At 39.4% G+C, this 21038-nt stretch overlaps 1 protein-coding gene across 1 annotated transcript in view; it reads left to right on the forward strand.

Moving 5' to 3' along the window:
* The window catches only part of LOC141588812 (uncharacterized), a 111079-nt gene that overhangs the window by 89157 nt on the left and 884 nt on the right, over positions 1–21038 (forward strand). The gene's annotated exons all lie outside the window — the stretch shown is intronic.

Here is a 21038-nt window from a genome sequence, read left to right on the forward strand (position 1 = left end):
TCGTTTCTGCACCTCCCGCAAACCACCCGGTGATGATTGGGCCGCATGTTTGGTACGCGGAACGATTTGTGACAGTTCGTAAGTTTATCGTCAAGTGATTGCTCAAACATTAATGTCTACTTCTTAGTTGTCATCTACGCGCCGATACGGTCGTTTTGACAGTAATTAGAGTACATTTGGAGTCCGGGTCAAAAACCGTCTTCATTTCCTAAAACCGTCAAATCCCGAGTCAAAGCAATGTGCTTGTCTACCTAAGGTTAGGATGTCATAAAATGTCGAGATTATATCTCATTTTGAGTCTCATGTCACTTCATTAGGCTAAACTAAAAGTTTACATTACAAAATGTGCATTTCATTTAGCTAAAATGATAACCCGACTTTTAGGCCCGCTTTACGAGGTGATAACGACTTTTTTGTGTCAGGCCTATTTCACATAAAGTTCTAGATCTCTTTCTTAGCTTTCCAACGCCACCGAAATTACCTTATTCCGAGTCTTGTAGAGAAAGTTATGTCTAAAATACGACAGGCTGTCAAACGCGTTTTCTACGCGCAGAGGAACCTACCCGGGAAAGGACGTGTGCAAGTCTTTGCGCCTCTTCAAGGGACGCATTTCTTTGCGCCTATTCCCGGGGCTTTCATTTTGTCCAAGTTTCCGCGTTTAACCTAAGTCGGGTATTTTCGGATCTTTCTCTCCTTTCCATATTTCCCCCGCGTGATTAGTATAAATAGGAGCCTTCGCTCCTCATATTTCTCACGCGAGTGTCCGCCCTTCTCTTCTCCCTTTGCATTCTAGACTTTGTTCTTACTTTTTGGCGTCTACGTGCTTGAACATTCGACCACGTAAGCTCGGATCCTTCTGAGTACCAGCCTTTCCGTTGCATGACCGACCAACTTGACCAACTCCACAATTAATTAATCAACTTAATCAATCAACTTAATCGTTTTCCTCTTACGAGGGCACTTTCATTGCTGTAGATACCCGTATCCGTCGATATTGGAATTTATAGAGAACCCGACAAACACCCGATGATGATAGGACACATGTATTCTTCAGTTGTCATTTGTCGTTATTTGGGTTCGTTTTACGATGTAGAATGAGCGTTGTCGACGAAGCATTTTATTAATTTAAATGATATTTAAATTAAAGCTTTTTAAGGTAAATTCATTTTATTGCTTTATTTTGAATTTATTTTCTCAAATTTATTTTATTGAAAATAAAATAAATAATTGATTTGAAAAATCATTTTATGAGTATATTTGATTTGAAAAATCATTTATTTTAATGTATTAATTTGATTTGAAAAATCGAATTTGAAAATCGAAAACTCGTTTCAACCACGCGTTTTGGAGCTCGATTACAGCTCGGTTTTTTGAGCCCGTTTTCTTTACGAGTTGGCACGAATCTCGAGTACAATAACCAACCTAGGCCTCTACCCATCCAACCCCAGTTCGAACCCCCATATCCACGTTCCAAATCTCGTCCCAAACATACACAAAACAGCCCAACTCTTTCCCATACCCGTGTTTGCGTAGCCCATCGAAAGCCTTTCTAAACCGACTCAAACTTGGTCCAAACCCGCAACCCATCACCACCAACCCGTGCTCCACATTACCCACAACAACCCAGCACCTAGAACACCATAAAACCTATCCAATTCCCGTCCCAAATATTCCACAAACAGCCCGCAACACAAAACAGCCCCCCCTGTTTTGCAGCTCAATCCCGAGCCCAAAACCCGCTCCAAACAGCTACCAAACCCGTGCCCATTAACCCTAACCCATACCCTAGTATCCTACCCATATTACCTTAGCTTAACCACCAAGAAAACCCCTCTCAAACCCTCATAAAAGCTGCTGGACAGCAGCTATGCGGGAATGAGCCCGTCTGCCTCTCCTCCCTTTTAACCTACTTTAACTCCCTATAAATACCACCCCTTTGCCATACATTCATTCCTCTAAGTTCTACATACATACTACCTTCACTTACAAGCTTTAAACTCCAGAAACAAACCCTAATTGCCTCTCAAAAACCCCCCACAAAACCGACTTACAAACTGAAACAGTTTGTGTGTCCTCTTAGAAACAATTCGTTCCTCCATCAAACCTCCATCAAAATTCGAGTTTCTTGTTCCTAATTAATCATACAACATCCATCCACACATTAGACAAAGATTTACGAGCCAAATTGCCCTTGAGAGTACACAAAATCTCTCGAAAAACAGAGTGTTATACACTCTGTTTTCGCGGTTTGTTCCTGTCTGTCCAGTTCTGTTTGTGCTCGTTTTTCGTGCCCAATAACTCAAAACGAGCGTGGTTTGTTTTAAGATCTCTGTTCTTCTCTCTTTCTAGTTTTCAAAACATCTTTTAAATCGAATTTTCACCGTGAAACGAGAGAGAAATCGCTGTTTGAAAGTTGCTGTCCAGATTTGATAAAAACGTGTTGTTTGCTTTGTTTCTTCGTCGATGACGGCCTCTCGAGATAAGATCTACCATCGATTACGACCCAAGACGGTGTCAACGATACATGTAGGTTGAGGGTGCAACAAATCCTCCTCTTTCTCCCTTTTATTTCGTTTTTTATGTTTGTTTTTTTTATAGTTTGTTTTTATTCGTTTATCGTTTTGTTTAATCGATTGTTTAATTAACTATGAAACTAGTTTAGTCCGAGTATGAGTTAAAGTACCACCATGAACACCCGCGTTGACTTGAGATGGGAAGATAAATCCGCTGCATCAGTCGGTCGTACACCCCCATCTCATTTACATATCCTCGTGTTCAAGGTAGGGCATAAATAAAACGAACTTCTAACTTCGCTCCTCGATTCTGACCCTTTGCTTGTTTCGGCCAATTCGACATACCCTAGGGTCCGTTGTATGCTAGTTTAACCTCTGATTGTTAACATATGATTTTTTTAGACTATCTTAGATCGATTAAATAACCTAATTAGACATATTAGGTGGCATCGACATAGCCTTAAAAAAATCGATTAACAATTCTGTAACCTAATTGAATACATCTCTCTTTTCACTTGATTTCTCGCTAGCATAGGAGTGCGTGATTAGCACCTTCCTATTAACACTCGACGAGTAAGCTTTAATCTTATGATATCGTGACCTAATTGGACCCTTTAGGCCGTGTAGAATACACACCCGCGCGTTTCTTCTCGATCGATCAACCTGTTTCATAACTTGTTTTCTAATTCGTTTTCTAATTCGTTTCGATCTAACTAATGAACTTAACCTAGGAACTAGGTTGGCCTTGTCTTGGCCGTGAGGGTGGTTGTGGTTTGGGCCGTGAGGTGGCCGTTTTCTTTACCTTTCTCGTTTCGATTTTATACCGTTTGCTTTTCGTTGTTTCATTGCTTGTAATTTATCGTTTGTTCATCGAGTTGTAATTTTCAAGTTAGTTTCCTTTTATCGAGTCAAAACCTCTTTCAAAAACCTTAGTTTTGTTTGGTTAGATGGTTGTGTCCCAATGCATGTAAGAGCGTAGTAAATCGCATGTTGTTTAAAGCAACATGGCCCGATTTATGCTAATGCATGCTTTGGTGCGTAGCCCTATGTCTAATTCGATAAGATTAAGCGAAAGCACGCATTACGAGGAGTGACCCAAGGCCGTGAGTCATGTAAGCCGTGGGCCACCCCTTTGTGCACGGTTTTCTAGGCCGGATGGCCGTGTAATGTATCGTGTATGGTGTCGTATATAACAATTGTATTTAGATCGAGTTGTATCTTTAATTTATTGTTGTGTCGGCATGAAATGCCTTGTTTGTAATAGGTAGATCCCACGGCTCCCTCATTCCCCCTTAAGCCTTGTTTGCTTTCGTTTTATATGTTGTTGGATCAATCAACCCACATGCTAAATTACAACTTTGACAAAGTTAGTTTAGTTGCATCTAAATCGACATAGGAACTTCACATGTTAGGGTTTTCGAAAACAATGTTTGCAAATCATACATCGTAGTAGCTATGACCTTGTTTGAAATCCATACTTGACTTAGTAGAGGCCGTTATTGACGGGCGGGGTTAGGTGTCCTAATGGGCTTCCTAACACGTACCCTCACCCCTTACTCAAGATCTATGGTTTGTAAATCCGTCTAAATACCATTGGATTACGAGAGTCATTCAAACCGAGTGATATAGGGTACAAGTCTTTATCTTTAATCACTCGTAGTCGATTGGCTTTATGCTTTTCGATGAAAGGTGTAAAGTTGACTTGAACGGTTCCAAGTTCCCAAAAAACTTGGTGGCGACTCTAATTTGTCTTAATTCGATTCGAAAGAACCTCGAGTCGATTATGCCTAGTGTGGATCCCGCGGACGCAGTTCCCGAGGGCCTTGTCCACAGTTTGGCGACTCCGCTGGACAAAAGAGGACTAGTTACACTTTGTTTCTAGGGTCTTTTCCTCCGAGGTGAAACTTGAAAAGAAAGTGTTGGAAAGTAAAACATTACTCATAGTGCTACGATTCATGCATAAACCCTTAAGGACTTGCCCGGGCCGTCCCAGCGTTTCTTCCTGATGCGTGGGGGGCGACGTCCCACTATGCTAGGAAGCTGCACATTGCTCGCTTCCACTTCACCTCGCGTGGTTCTTGATGGTGGGGACGATCTTCTAGGTACTCTACCTTAAGACACCTTGCTCTATAAGACCGCAAAAGGATGGAGGGCATAGACCTTCTTGTAGAAGACTTGCCGAGACTTAGAGATGTCTAGGAGCATACATCCTTATAACATGAGAATGACAATGTGCAAATTGTTTTCCCGAGTCTTTTCGAAATTTTCCATGTCCTTTTCAAAACCGAACTTTTTTTGAACAACTTACTTTCAAAATAGCATGGTTTTAAAAACGCGGAATGCTGCCCAAATAGGACTAGAATTTTCGGCCCAAAATGAGCTTTTATAGCCGGCATGCTGCCCATTTCAAATCTCATTTTCGAATCAATCTTTCGTTTTTTCAAAATCAATCCAAAATGCCTCTCGAACCTCAACCAAGCATGAAATGCGTCAGGTAGTGTCCGGGTCTTGGCCGTGTTAGGCCGGGTGTGGTTCGTTCTAGGAGTCTAGAACACGACCTTGTTGGGTCACCCAAGCTCACCTCTTGGGCCTTGAGTCATGTTGATCGACCATTTAGTCTAGGATAGTCCACAGAAACGTCCAAGCTAGGCCCTTTAGGACGTTTCACTTGAACCTAAGGACTATGTTGGTCCAATCACGGGTTTAGTCACACTGAGTCCGGTTTAGAATCGTGCTATGACAATTTGAGTCATGTCGTTTTGCCGAGTCTAAAATGAATCAAGGTCTAAATCCAACCGTGAGTCGAACCTTTGGTTAGTCAGTCTCAAGTCGAGTCTTTGTTTGAGTCAAGTTGGGGTCGTGTCCTTAAGTGTGCAGGGGCTCTTACTTTAAATATTGACTCGGTACGGGGTTTTCTTGTAGAAAGGCCGCCAAAAACCCGACGTCAAGCAATGGAAGATGCTGTTAACAAGCTTACTGAAGCCGTGAACCTCATGATGACCCGAATGGATGCAATCGAATCTAAGCCGGGTGAAGATTCCCCTCCATCTACCCCACTCGATGATCCTGGAGAAACGGTTCAAGTTCATCGAAGACCGTCGAAACTCTCCTGTGGGAAGAACATCCACTATGAAAATGCTAGGGCCTATGCCCCGATTCAGATAAGTTGCCCACAAACATGGTACTCACCGATATCCCAAAGTTTAAGGGCACGAGAAGATCCATCCACCATGTTAAGGCCTATAAGGGGTACTTAGCTTGAAGGGAGTACTGCCGACATGCTCTCTCGAAATCTTTGCTCAATCTCTAGATGAACACCCGAAGGCGTGGTTCTATAATCTTGACCTTAAGAACTTCCCCACTTTCGAAGATATTACGGTGGAGTTCTGCAAGCACTATGCTGATAATGTCGAGATCCAAACCAACATAAGAACGTTGGAGGTGATGACGCAGAAAGAAAAAGAAGGCTTTACTGAATTCCTTGCAAGATGGCGCGCTGAAAGCGTGAAATTAGCCAAGAAGCCTGATGAAGTTGAAATGGTAGATAAGTTCGTGAAGAATTTACGACCTGTTTACCGTAATGCTCTGAAATACCAGAATTTTGGTTCTTTCAAAGAATTGATAAGAATCGGGATAAAGGTAGAGGACGATGTCCGAATGGCTGAAGCTGAGAAGCCAAAAGGATACCAAGGGGCCTCGTCGTCTAAAGCCAAGGCCCCAGCAACGGTCCATATTGATGAAGCCATCAATCTCTTAGAAGGGCAACCGAAGAAGTCGCAGCGCCAAACACTTAGGGCATTCACCGATATTGGATGCACTTATACATACGCTCTCCAAAGGCTTATAGCCCAAGGAAAGCTAAAGCCTATTGGTCCAACTCCGGACCCTCCCGCTGAGCAACAAGGTAAATGGTATAAACCAAATGCCTATTGTGCCTTTCATCAAGGGAAAGGCTATGATACTGAAAGGTGCTTTAGACTAAAGCACGAAATTCAAGACATGATTGAGAACGGAACGCTCCCAATCCCAGCCATAAAGCCCAACAACATCACCAATCCCTTTGGTGACCACACTAACTTTGTCTCTACCGAAGATAGTGTCGACTATTCCCATCTTATCCACCCATGTCACTGGAAAGGAGTGTTTATCGGGAAAATATTTGTGGATTGCTCTGAATTCTTGCCGAACCCGAAGAATGAAATTCAAGTCAGGAGTCTTGCTCTAGAATGTACTCCTCTCGTTAACGAAGTTAATAAAAGACAATTCGATTCACCAACCTTCATCACTGGCGTAGATCCTCAGAGGACTACCTCAGGATGGAGGAATACCATCAAAGGGATCAAGGACCAGAATCGAGCATCTAAGCTGACAGCTGAACAAGAGAAAGCTCAAGACCAGATTTGAAAATTATGAGTCGGGATCTGTTTTCTTATTTTAGTTGAGTCGAGTCTAGGACTTTATTTTCTTGAATTTGAGTCATTTGTTCCGCGATGACCTAGGTGTGTCCTAGGAGTCGTTCCTTCGAGTCTGTTAAGCATTTATCATTCCAATAAAAAGTTTCAGTTTCGTTTCCAAATTTGTCTTGTTTTCAATCCTCAATCATTCCGAAAGCATGATTAAATGCACAACACATTCAAAGGCATCCCTGGGGTAGAAATATGTCATGTTTCAAAATGTAAGGTACAATAGGATCCCGTGTTTGATTCCTTTACCTATTCCATGTCTGGTGGTAGAAAACCTCCATCTGAACCAATGTTTGTGGCAAGCTTTTAGATGATTCTATGACGAACCCGGACTAGCTCCTTGTTTCCCCTATCGATGATGGAAGACAAGCCTATTCCCCAACAAAATCATCCCATCTCGAAGAGAGAAGAGAAAATCATTTTCAGGAATTTTTAACAAGGAATTGTTAGTTCTAACCCAATTTAGTTGGCGAAGCCCAGTTTTCAGTGTGAATTCAATGGTAGCAAGCAGTATGGGTGGAAAATCATTTTCAGGAAGAAAAAGAAAAGAAAAAAAAAGAAAAAAGAGACGAAAAAAAAGGAGAAAAAGAAAAGTGATGAAAGAAAAAGAAAAAAAGAAAAAAAATGTTGAAGTTATTGCAGAATGCTTTTGGTTGGATGTCGAAGTTACGGGAGCCAGAAGTCAAGTCAAGTACCCATAGTTGAAGTTCAATGGGCGAAGCCCAAAAGCTTAAGTAGTAACCTCTTTACCCTCTAAGTCCTTCCTGAGACAGTTACAAAGGGATAATCGGGAATTTTGAGAATTATTCCGCTTGTGTTGTTACACCCAGCCTTTAGGGTCCAGACATGGAAATTTGAACCCACATCATTTTCCAACCCATTTGCACTCGGGTTTCATCAAACCCGAGACACCCATTCCAACCACATCAGAAGCCATAGCCCTTAGCCTTAGCACCACAAAACGAACCTCTGAAGGTTTACCTTTCAAACCTTTTTTTTTACCAAGCTCCACATCCCAAAGCACCACAACCTTTTGTACCAACCCTAGACACGGGATTTAACAGTACCTTATAGGCTAGAATGGGATACGAGATGATACCTTAGGTGAAACCTTCGAGTGTGTACACACAATCAAAATGCCATGTTTATGCACCATGATCGAACTACGTCGGATTTGATTTCGCTCCACACGAATACGTAGGCAGTCCTTCAGAATAAGGGATTCAATCCACTCATCAACCAAGTTGTCGTCTTGTCGGTTTATTACGGGTCTTAACTAAGTCTAAATGAAGCCACCTTTGTTTGAGTCGGTCTTAGCACTCGATGTAGGCTAGGATAAGGATATAGGTTCAGATGAGTAGTTTCAAGTCTCGGAATAAGCTTTATCTAACGGTGTAGGCAAAGATGCTCAGTCATATAGATGTGGGTTTGTGTTGGGAACAGAAAATATGAAAACCCGCTGAAAAGAATGAAGGCGTGGAAGAAAAATAGTAAAAGCCCGCTGAAAAGAAAGAAGGCGGTGGCAAGAAATGATAAAAACTCGCTGAAAAGAAAGGAGGCGAGGAGAAGAGTGACAGAATGTTCCCAACAAGAGTGATGTGTGATGTCTAAGTGTTCTCATAAAATCAGTCTGTGTTTAGTGTCTGGGCGAAGCCAACGTTGTTGCTCCGTGAGTTAAACCCACCTTGTCAATGCCAAGTGATCTTGATTCCCATGTGCCCTCGGGAGCACGCCCACGCCATATGATATCTCCGTCCCAAGTCCGACGACCTTGTGATTCCCATTTGTCGTCGTTTGGCGCCAGAATGGCCAATTTACATTTCTACCCCCAACAAGTCAATAATTGAATTAAAACCCGTGCACACTTGCGGTTTTATTTTCCTTTTTTGTTTTACGGTAGCGGGCTACGTCCACGTGGTTTACGAGTCATACAGAGTGTCTGAGTCGTATTTCATGCTCACCCATCAAGGTTCGATTTCAAAAAATTTCAGAAATTTCAAAATTCCAAAAACTTTTTGCGAATTATGGATAGATGATCCAAGTAGTGGAATCTTTTCGGGTCGATGACCCCAATCTTTCGAAATTCAAAATTTCAAATTCAATTTTTGAAGGGTCGATGGCCCAACATACCAAGTGATGTCAAATTTAAACTTCGGGTCGATGGCCCAATTATTCAAAATTTTCAAATTCAATGTTCGGGTCGATGACCCAATCTTTCAAATAATCCAATTTTAAGATCGATGATCCAAATGTGCTTATGTGATGATTATTGCTAGTACGTTTTTTGTGTTTCAAATATAGCAGGACATGCTTCAACTGGGGGCTCTAAAGTCTTCGACTTTAGAGCCATCACAAACTGGGGGCTCTGAAGCCGTTGGCTTCAGAGACCATTATCAATATGTAAAGGATGATATCCACCAAGAATTCAAGTCAATACAAGAGTATGAAATGGAAGAATTCCGTAGCTGAAAGCAAATGATGAAAGCGGCGGCAACCTCCATGGAAAGTCCCGTCCCATTCGGACAAGTGCCAGCAGATGATAAACTTTGGGCATGTGTCAGCAGTTGCCGAACTACGACGCGGGTTTGATTCCGTCAGAAACGGATACGTAGGCGCCTAAGGATAAGGCTCAATCCACCATGTATGCAATTTATGGGTCGACGACCAACGATGATAATTCGACGCAACAGAAGCAACAGTTAATCCCGACGAAGTTTGGTATGATCTCTTCTTATGGTCGAGCTTACATACGCAAGTCTCTAATGGACTATAAACGACCCTTGAGAATCCTCGGTCGAGAGGGACTGGGGTATACTTTGACTTTCGCCTTGTCCAAGCCTCAGTCAAAGTGGGGGCTCTGTAGATACCCGTATCCGTCGATATTGGAATTTATAGAGAACCCGACAAACACCTGATGATGATAGGACACATGTATTCTTCAGTTGTCATTTGTCGTTATTTGGGTTCGTTTTACGATGTAGAATGAGCGTTGTCGAAGGAGCATTTTATTAATTTAAATGATATTTAAATTAAAGCTTTTTAAGGTAAATTCATTTTATTGCTTTATTTTGAATTTATTTTCTCAAATTTATTTTATTGAAAATAAAATAATTAATTGATTTGAAAAATCATTTTATGAGTATATTTGATTTGAAAAATCATTTATTTTAATGTGTTAATTTGATTTGAAAAATCGAATTTGAAAATCGAAAACTCGTTTCAACCACGCGTTTTGGAGCTCGATTACAGCTCGGTTTTTTGAGCCCGTTTTCTTTACGAGTTGGCACGAATCTCGAGTACACTAACCAACCTAGGCCTTTACCCATCCAACCCCAGTTCGAACCCCCATATCCACGTTCCAAATCTCGTCCCAAACATACACAAAACAGCCCAACTCTTTCCCTTACCCGTGTTTGCGTAGCCCATCGAAAGCCTTTCTAAACCGACTCAAACTTGGTCCAAACCCGCAACCCATCACCACCAACCCGTGCTCCACATTACCCACAACAACCCAGCACCTAGAACACCATAAAACCTATCCAATTCCCGTCCCAAATATTCCACAAACAGCCCGCAACACAAAACAGCCCCCCTGTTTTGCAGCTCAATCCCGAGCCCAAAACCCGCTCCAAACAGATACCAAACCCGTGCCCATTAACCCTAACCCATACCCTAGTATCCTACCCATATTACCTTAGCTTAACCACCAAGAAAACCCCTCTCAAACCCTCACAAAAGCTGCTGGACAGCAGCTATGCGGGAATGAGCCCGTCTGCCTCTCCTCCCTTTTAACCTACTTTAATTCCCTATAAATACCACCCCTTTGCCATACATTCATTCCTCTAAGTTCTACATACATACTACATTCACTTACAAGCTTTAAACTCCAGAAACAAACCCTAATTGCCTCTCAAAAACCCTCCACAAAACCGACTTACAAACTGAAACAGTTTGTGTGTCCTCTTAGAAACAATTCGTTCCTCCATCAAACCTCCATCAAAATTCGAGTTTCTTGTTCCTAATTAATCATACAACATCCATCCACATATTAGACAAAGATTTACGAGCCAAATTGCCCTTGAGAGTACACAAAATCCCTCGAAAAACAGAGTGTTATACACTCTGTTTTCGCGGTTTGTTCCTGTCTGTCCAGTTCTGTTTGTGCTCGTTTTTCGTGCCCAATAACTCAAAACGAGCGTGGTTTGTTTTAAGATCTCTGTTCTTCTCTCTTTCTAGTTTTCAAAACATCTTTTAAATCGAATTTTCACCGTGAAACGAGAGAGAAATCGCTGTTTGAAAGTTGCTGTCCAGATTTGATAAAAACGTGTTGTTTGCTTTGTTTCTTCGTCGACGACGGCCTCTCGAGATAAGATCTACCATCGATTACGACCCAAGACGGTGTCAACGATACATGTAGGTTGAGGGTGCAACAAATCCTCCTCTTTCTCCCTTTTATTTCGTTTTTTATGTTTGTTTTTTTTATAGTTTGTTTTTATTCGTTTATCGTTTTGTTTAATCGATTGTTTAATTAACTATGAAACTAGTTTAGTCCGAGTATGAGTTAAAGTACCACCATGAACACCCGCGTTGACTTGAGATGGGAAAATAAATCCGCTACATCAGTCGGTCGTACACCCCCATCTCATTTACATATCCTCGTGTTCAAGGTAGGGCATAAATAAAACGAACTTCTAACTTCGCTCCTCGATTCTGACCCTTTGCTTGTTTCGGCCAATTCGACATACCCTAGGGTCCATTGTATGCTAGTTTAACCTCTGATTGTTAACATATGATTTGTTTAGACTATCTTAGATCGATTAAATAACCTAATTAGACATATTAGGTGGCATCGACATAGCCTTAAAAAAATCGATTTAACAATTCTGTAACCTAATTGAATACATCTCTCTTTTCACTTGATTTCTCGCTAGCATAGGAGTGCGTGATTAGCACCTTCCTATTAACACTCGACGAGTAAGCTTTAATCTTATGATATCGTGACCTAATTGGACCCTTTAGGCCGTGTAGAATACACACCCGCGCGTTTCTTCTCGATCGATCAACCTGTTTCATAACTTGTTTTCTAATTCGTTTTCTAATTCGTTTCGATCTAACTAATGAACTTAACCTAGGAACTAGGTTGGCCTTGTCTTGGCCGTGAGGGTGGTTGTGGTTTGGGCCGTGAGGTGGCCGTTTTCTTTACCTTTCTCGTTTCGATTTTATACCGTTTGCTTTTCGTTGTTTCATTGCTTGTAATTTATCGTTTGTTCATCGAGTTGTAATTTTCAAGTTAGTTTCCTTTTATCGAGTCAAAACCTCTTTCAAAAACCTTAGTTTTGTTTGGTTAGATGGTTGTGTCCCAATGCATGTAAGAGCGTAGTAAATCGCATGTTGTTTAAAGCAACATGGCCCGATTTATGCTAATGCATGCTTTGGTGCGTAGCCCTATGTCTAATTCGATAAGATTAAGCGAAAGCACGCATTACGAGGAGTGACCCAAGGCCGTGAGTCATGTAAGCCGTGGGCCACCCCTTTGTGCACGGTTTTCTAGGCCGGATGGCCGTGTAATGTATCGTGTATGGTGTCGTATATAACAATTGTATTTAGATCGAGTTGTATCTTTAATTTATTGTTGTGTCGGCATGAAATGCCTGGTTTGTAATAGGTAGATCCCACGGCTCCCTCATTCCCCCTTAAGCCTTGTTTGCTTTCGTTTTATATGTTGTTGGATCAATCAACCCACATGCTAAATTACAACTTTGACAAAGTTAGTTTAGTTGCATCTAAATCGACATAGGAACTTCACATGTTAGGGTTTTCGAAAACAATGTTTGCAAATCATACATCGTAGTAGCTATGACCTTGTTTGAAATCCATACTTGACTTAGTAGAGGCCGTTATTGACGGGCGGGGTTAGGTGTCCTAATGGGCTTCCTAACACGTACCCTCACCCCTTACTCAAGATCTATGGTTTGTAGATCCGTCTAAATACCATTGGATTACGAGAGTCATTCAAACCGAGTGATATAGGGTACAAGTCTTTATCTTTAATCACTCGTAGTCGATTGGCTTTATGCTTTTCGATGAAAGGTGTAAAGTTGACTTGAACGGTTCCAAGTTCCCAAAAAACTTGGTGGCGACTCTAATTTGTCTTAATTCGATTCGAAAGAACCTCGAGTCGATTATGCCTAGTGTGGATCCCGCGGACGCAGTTCCCGAGGGCCTTGTCCACAATTGCATTCGCGTCGAGCATCACTAATCGATATCTTAGTCCTTCTCGTTTCGTCAAACATGTAAGTCTGAGGGTGTATATTTCTCTTTATTTATTATATTTTATTATTGTATCATCAATTGTAAGGTTTGTGTCGAAAATATCATTAAAACCGATTTCTAAAACATGCCTTACCCTTTTTACGGATTTCCAGTAGACAGACCGTAGAGAAAGGACGCAGCAACTGCTGCGCCTCTTCGTGAGGCTGCCGCAGTTCCTGCTTCCTTTCTTCTTCCTTCGTCCTCTGTAATTCGTCAAAGTTTGTTTTGTTTGTTAATTCTTCGTCATAATAGCTCATTAATTCACATGTATATTATTTAATATTCATTCACATGTTTAGTTCATTAAAATCCGACTTAAATCCCAAGTAATCCAATATTTGCGGGTTTTCGTCAATAAATTCAATCCGGGTTATAGAAGTTCAATTCGTTCATATTGAATTTCTGGAATTCATCGTTGATATATTTTCATCTGTTTATTCATATGTTCGTCATTAATTCATTAATTCATCATGTTTAGTCTAATTAATTTGTTTAGTTAGTTTAATTCATTAATCCTCTTATTGATTTTGTAATAATTAATTCGCCTAGTTCCGTCTCATCCATGCTTTGTTGACTCATTCATATGTTAAATAACCTGCTAATCACTTTCATCCGAGTCAAATAATTTAATCAATCAATAAAATCACCAATTAACATTAACGGCTTGCAATTACGGCTTCCGCCTTAGACCGAGGCCAAGGGAACAGACGCTTAATGATTGTTGCATTGTTCTGTTGAATTATCTCTCGAACTCCGTTTCTGCCTTGACATAGTTTAATTAGCTTACGTAAATTAACTATTAACCGTATTATCACCTTCTAATCTGTTCGTTAATTTATTCTTTTAATTCTTTTATTTCTTTTTCTCAAATTATCCGTTTTAAAGGTATTTCCGACATAAATCGCCTATCCCGTTGTAATTATTGTAATTTTCATTATTGTAATTCATAATTATTGTATTATTTATCGCGCTTGTATGATTTATTTACGTGCCTTCACATGTAATTGAACATAAATCCCAACTTCGACATTAATTGCATGTTAACTAATTGTTAACCGACTTAGCTAATTCTTCACATATTAGGATTAATTTATGGATGTTGCATTGCATGCATACAATCGACGATATATCGAGTATAAATAACTTCCCTAATCATTAGTAGAGGCCGCTATCGAGGCGGGCGGGATTAGGTGTTCGATCAAAAGAGCTTCATAATACGTACCCTCACCCCTTACTCCAGATATCTGTGAACACCCGTGTTCATTGGCATCCACGAGAGTCATTCTAGACATAGAATGCTAAGGGTAACGATTGCTTAGTGTTCATGTCTCTACTTTGTGTCTTGACATGACGCGAGGTATTCGAACGGTTCCAATTTCCCATAAAAATTGGTGGCGACTCCATATAAAATGCAAACGCTTGTTTCTCCTCTCATCCCAAGCGCCCCCGTGGGCCCCCGCTGTCCACACAACGCAACATATTATATGAATAAAACAGATAAGAATCTCATGAATATCATCCCCCACACCATATCACGGAATAAAATATATCATGAATACATACAAGCATAACTAGCCATGCCAAAGCAGTCAAATCATTACCTTTTTAAGCATCATTCCATTACGTTATCGTATCCAACATGTATTACAGAACATTCAGATAACAACTTTATAATTATCATACCATACCACTTCTTGTGAGGTCAGAACCTCACACGAACATTTATATATAACATAGACCCATAATCACATCCAACTAGTCAATCCTGATCACGTAAGTTACCACCTGATAAAAGTTACCTCTAACCCGAGCTTTACTCGTATACCCCTCATAATATGTTCTCCCATTCGCATATTCATCACCCCCTGCCAAATGTAACCATACCATTAATACTCAACTACTAACAACCGCCTCATATAACCACATCGTATACTCTCCCACAACCATACATATCAATCTGGTCTCTACAAAATCAACCTCTTTATAATTGCTACCTTTCTAACATACCATCACCCTTAACCACTAGTCACAAACCATAACACTACCACTGTCCGGACATCAAACCTCTTACACTCATCTCGAAACATCACGATTTCTTTCCTATCTTTGGTTAACATCCCAAATAACGAACATCAAATCCATCAACAAAATTACCTCAACATTCCTCCCAATACTATCCTTAATTGTATCATCATCTAACTCTCCACCAAAATCTCATATCATGCAGATATTCTACCAACTTCTTACTTTCCTTAATTCCTCCAAACTCAAGACTAATCATGTTGTCCCGAAACTCCTATATAACCATTAACTAACATTCTCATGATTGGTATCACACATCTCGACGACTCCTTACCTCTATATCACATAACTCCGGTCAATATTTTCCTAGTTTTACTCCCCTCATTCTTTTCTCTTACACTTGACAAAATCAATTAACCATAAAACTCCTTAGTACTTCTTCCTAACTCTTTAGTGCTCCGATTACCTTCTCATTGCTCCAAAACTCAAATCCCATCATTTCTTATCGATATTATCTCACTCTTCCTTACCATAGATCTTCTCTTATCATGCTATCACTCTCACTTATCACCAATTAATCTACTCAGTCAGTCAACTCCATCTCGTTTTTTTTTTTTTTTTCAATCCCAAAACTCGTTTCATACTGCTAACTGCCCAAGGAAATCACACACCAGTTCCACCTCTTGATAACCAAATTCCCACACTAAATCTCAATCCACAAACCCACATCGCTGCATAACTCAATCTAAGCTCTTAAAACACCATTACTTTCCATTTACCTATAACGACTTTTCCATTACATATATTCTTAACCAATCGAGTAATAACTACCTCCCTTCATAATCCTTAAACATCCAAATTTACCACCATATGCGTCTCTCATTTCATTCTTTCATTCTCACGTTCCATAAACTCACATCGCCCTTTGCCCACATTCACTTACTTTTACATTACTCAACACACAATCATATCACTCATCTCGTCTCACAAAACATACTTTATGCCTCAATTAAACCTTGCCAATCTTCCTTTTCTTTTTCCACTATCCATCACAACCATACATAACTCATGTCCTCACCGAATTCAAACTCCCCACGGGTGCCACTCCTTACATCATAAGATTGGGTAACTTACGCATCAGGACCAACATACATGTAAAACAATGCATAAAGAAGCAAAATAACACCTTTGAATTAAACATAATATGTAACGAAGTCAAAAGATAAGCATATGACCCAAAATAGGGGTCACTAGATCGAGTACAGGCCACTCGATCGAGTAACTCGATCGAGTAGGTGAAAGTCAGAGACACGTATAACAAATTACCAAGGCTACTCGATCGAGTAAGTGGTACTCGATCGAGTAAGGGGTACTCGATCGAGTACCAAGGTGCACTCGATCGAGTAAGGGCCACTCGATCGAGTACCCTACGCATTTCTCAACACTGTCCAGTTTTCGTAAAACGGTCATAACTCACTCGTTTCTTGGTCGTTTTGGGCGTGTGACCTATCGTTAGAATCGTAAAAGAACAAGTTATCACCTCCAATTAGAATTACATTAAAATCATTTATGCATCTCAAGTTATAACAGTTTAAAGACAACTTCTCTATAATCGAAAACACAACTACTTGATTTTACTTCCAAACGACTTAAACAACAACAAGGTAGACAAAGACAGCTCAATACTCATAAAACCGGTATTGCTAATCACATGTTACTACCTTCAAAAGTCAAGCAACAACATCCATCATGCACATATATTATTTAACTTATTAATCATGTACTAACCGCATGCTTTAATTTTATAACTTTTCGTAACGCAAAACATACTCATACACTACAAATCCTATTTCCATGTTACTAACGCAACAATATTACAAATCCACTTCGTCATATAACCATATTCATATTCACAAAATTCATATTCTCATGCAATTGACACTCCATCTTTTCCAATCAATTCATCCATTTCAACCACATTCTTCATCTAACAAGTGCATATGATATAACAGTAGGCAAGTATATGAAATTAATATATAACTTTACGCAAACATACTATGCATAATCTTATCACACCTCCTAATAACATGTTAGTATTATAGACACATTATAAACCATTCATCCTGCGGCATCATTACCCATCACATATTATCAGATTATCTACTTCCCTTTTTCCACCACATCATTCATTTTCTCATGTACTTTTCCAACAATTCAAAACAACATTGTAAACCAACTATCATGCAATTCATGTATTCAATCAACGACAAATACAATCATATCATCATCATCCTTCACTACACATCTCATATCCTCCACATGCATGCATCCATCGATTCATACAACACCTTACTATATAGATACATAACACACAAGGTAAACACATAGCGATCCCGACTCATATCCCATGTGACCGGTTCAAAATTGTAGGGCGAGTTCGCGACTTTAGGACGTCTCCCAAGTCTTTTCATTATCTCCTACAACTTTTACCCCGGGTTCATTTTAATTTGACTCCCTTTATTCATTAGGTTCATTGGTTACAGGTTTCAGGATCGTCGCTCTGATACCATTTTGTAACACCCCCATACTCCAAGTGCCTTACCAGGACCACTTAAGGCATGGAAGTACTACCATCTCGGTTACCCGAGGCAATGATAACCAAATGACAATAATGAAACATAATTTAAATAACAATATAGCTTAAAGTGATTACATGATCAAAACCAAGACTGTTAAAACTGAAATACAAGATTCTCATACGGTCTACTGCTAAAACTATCAAAGCTATAAAAACATCGTCTGACACAGCGGAAGACTTCTAACTGCCACGTGATGACTCATCCCAGCTATCCCATATGCGTCATATCATACCTGCTCAATAACTGCTCACCACCCCCGAATGGATCACCACTGTTTTTAAAACAATAAATGGGGTCAGTATTAATCACACAATTTACATAACTCAACAAACAACACACATCACAGTTCAATCGTCACAGATATACTCCGAACTCCATCACCAACTCCACAATACTGACTACACACTAAAGTGTACAGCCCTGCCAGAGTGCTCATCACAACAGGTCACTCCATGCCGCCAGTGGGGGGACCGCAGCCGTTCCCACCTAATCCCCGCTCATCTCCGTCGAGCGATAAACCCAAATCTATTAATGTGCACATCCCTTCTGTGGCGGGTTCCACAGAAGGCGAATAATGGGCGTGAAGCCAGTCCCGCAAGTGACTCCACTCAGCCACGGACGCGCTCCGAAGAACACAGACAGATACAAACAATCACAACTACTAAACAACAATCAAAACCAACAACCGTCACAATACTCGTATGATAACAATCAACAATCACAAATCACCACCAACACATTATGGGACTAATACTGAGTAGGGAAACCCTACCTGGAATCCAATACAATCAGACGTTCTCAACCGCTGTTATCAAAACTCCTCTTCTACGAATCCTCCTCCTAACATATGATCATACAATCACTACCACATCAACATAAACATAGAAAACCCCCAATCCCAAAATTAGGGTTTAAACAACCTTAACCAAATGCTATAAAAAATGGTACGTAGGACTTACCCTTGACGCAAGGATCACAATGATACAAAGAACGATGAAATCCGACCTCTCAAGCTCCGGGATTTGTCAATAACGCGAAAGATGCGAAGTACGTAGGTTGAAATCTCTTTTGAAGTAATTAGGTTTGATAAAAGTGTTTAGTGTTGATGACGGAAAGCTTTATATACCTATTCGCATTATTAACAAAACCCGACAAAACATTACCCGTAAATCGAGCTACTCGATCGAGTAACTGACGTACTCGATCGAGTGCCGCCTACTCGATCGAGTACCAAGGCTACTCGATCGAGTACCCTACAGGTCATAAACTATTTTAAAACGCAAAACACCCTTACTCGACAGAGTAAGGCCCACTCGATAGAGTACCCATAGACATAGAAAACCGTAGTATTACACGAAAGCCCCATGAATGGATGAAATTCGGTTCCTTTCTTACCTAGAAAGATGGAGGGCGATGAGAGGGAGAGATAGACGCGAAAATCACTTGATTCGGACAAGAATTGAGCAAGTTATGGTGTTTTGAAGATTTCTAAGAGGAAAGTGTAAAAATGGTGTTTGTTGTTGAGGATGAATGCTGAAAAATTGAGGAGGGAGGTGTAGTTAGGGTTTCCCTCATTATTTTTATGAGGAGGAAGGAGTAGTAGGTGAGTCCATTGGTCATACTAGGCCCAACAAGCAAAATTGAGTCGATATACACTAGAATTTACGTCTCGAGCCCACTACAACTCCAGACGGAAAATATTATTATTATTATTATTATCACTAGTATAGATCCCGCGCATGCATGCGCGGTATATATAGAGTTGTTACTTTTTAATATATTATTTATAGCTTTCTAATTGAGACGTCAATAATTTTTCATATTTCACCCATTTTGTTATAATATTAGAAAAAAAATATTGAACCTGATGGAATACTAAAAAAGAGAACTAACTGAAGTCATAAAATGTGTATTTAAATGAAAATATAATTTGTAATACAAAACTAACGATTTAAATTTATAAATTTTCTTAAATGATTTTGATGAATTTTTTTGTCATGAAACTAATAATATCACTTTATAATTTTTTATACGGATTAAGTACGTGTTAAGCATTCTCTATATATAATAATAGCACTAATGAAAGATTTACGAATTTATAATTTTTATATTTATACCATTTTGTTTTATTTTAATTTAGAGTGTATAAAAGATTATTTAATGAAAAGGTGATAATAATTTAATAAAAGAAATATTTGTTTCCTTATTTTAGAGGAGGTTGCATTTGTGTAAAAAAATAAGAAAATAGTTATTTATGGTATAGAATAATTAGCATGTAAATATTGTGAAATAAAGTAGCTGGTATATTGGTTTATATTATATATATAGCAAGTAAATTTATTATTTTAGTATGTGAAATACTTGGGCGGGAAAACTGAGCGGGAATATTTGGAAGAGTGTTATTCTTTTAGTATATAGGGGATTATTATCCGACCAAAATATTTATTTTGTATAACTTAAGCTTTAAAAATATAATATTTATAAAAATCATGTTTAATAATGAAATTAATTAAATTAAATAATTTAAAATATAAATGAGACAATAGAACGGTTAATTAAATTATAATTGCCAAAATGGAAAATTCGCGGGTGTTACATGTTGACTTGTGAATTATGGGCTTGACTTTGCATTTGTAATTCTTCAAATTAATCAATCATTTTATCCATGCAAGTCCATGAACATCTTCCATGTTAGTTCATCATCTCTTCTTTAGCTTAGCTCATGCTTCTAGTATTTGTACTTGAGTAGAATTAGGCTCATTTTAGCTCATTTTCCTACAAAACATGAGAAAACATATAAATGGAACTAGAAAGCAAATATTAGCTCAATATCACTAAGGTTAGTGCATAATGACATGTAAATTGGAGCTAAAATATGGGGATAAAATGTATATAAATTGGACTTATCATGAGCCGTTACTCTAGTTTTCACAGTAAATGGCATTCATTTTACAGGATCTATAGATAATACTTTCTCTTTATAAAATATCAATTAATGTCAACTAATCATTTGTTAGATGCACAAGCCACATCTTCTGCCCATATATTGATAGTTCATTTTTTAACTTCTGTTTATTGTACAACAGACA

Source organism: Silene latifolia, chromosome 6 (assembly GCF_048544455.1).
Source record: "Silene latifolia isolate original U9 population chromosome 6, ASM4854445v1, whole genome shotgun sequence".
NCBI classification, from domain to species: Eukaryota; Viridiplantae; Streptophyta; class Magnoliopsida; order Caryophyllales; family Caryophyllaceae; genus Silene; species Silene latifolia.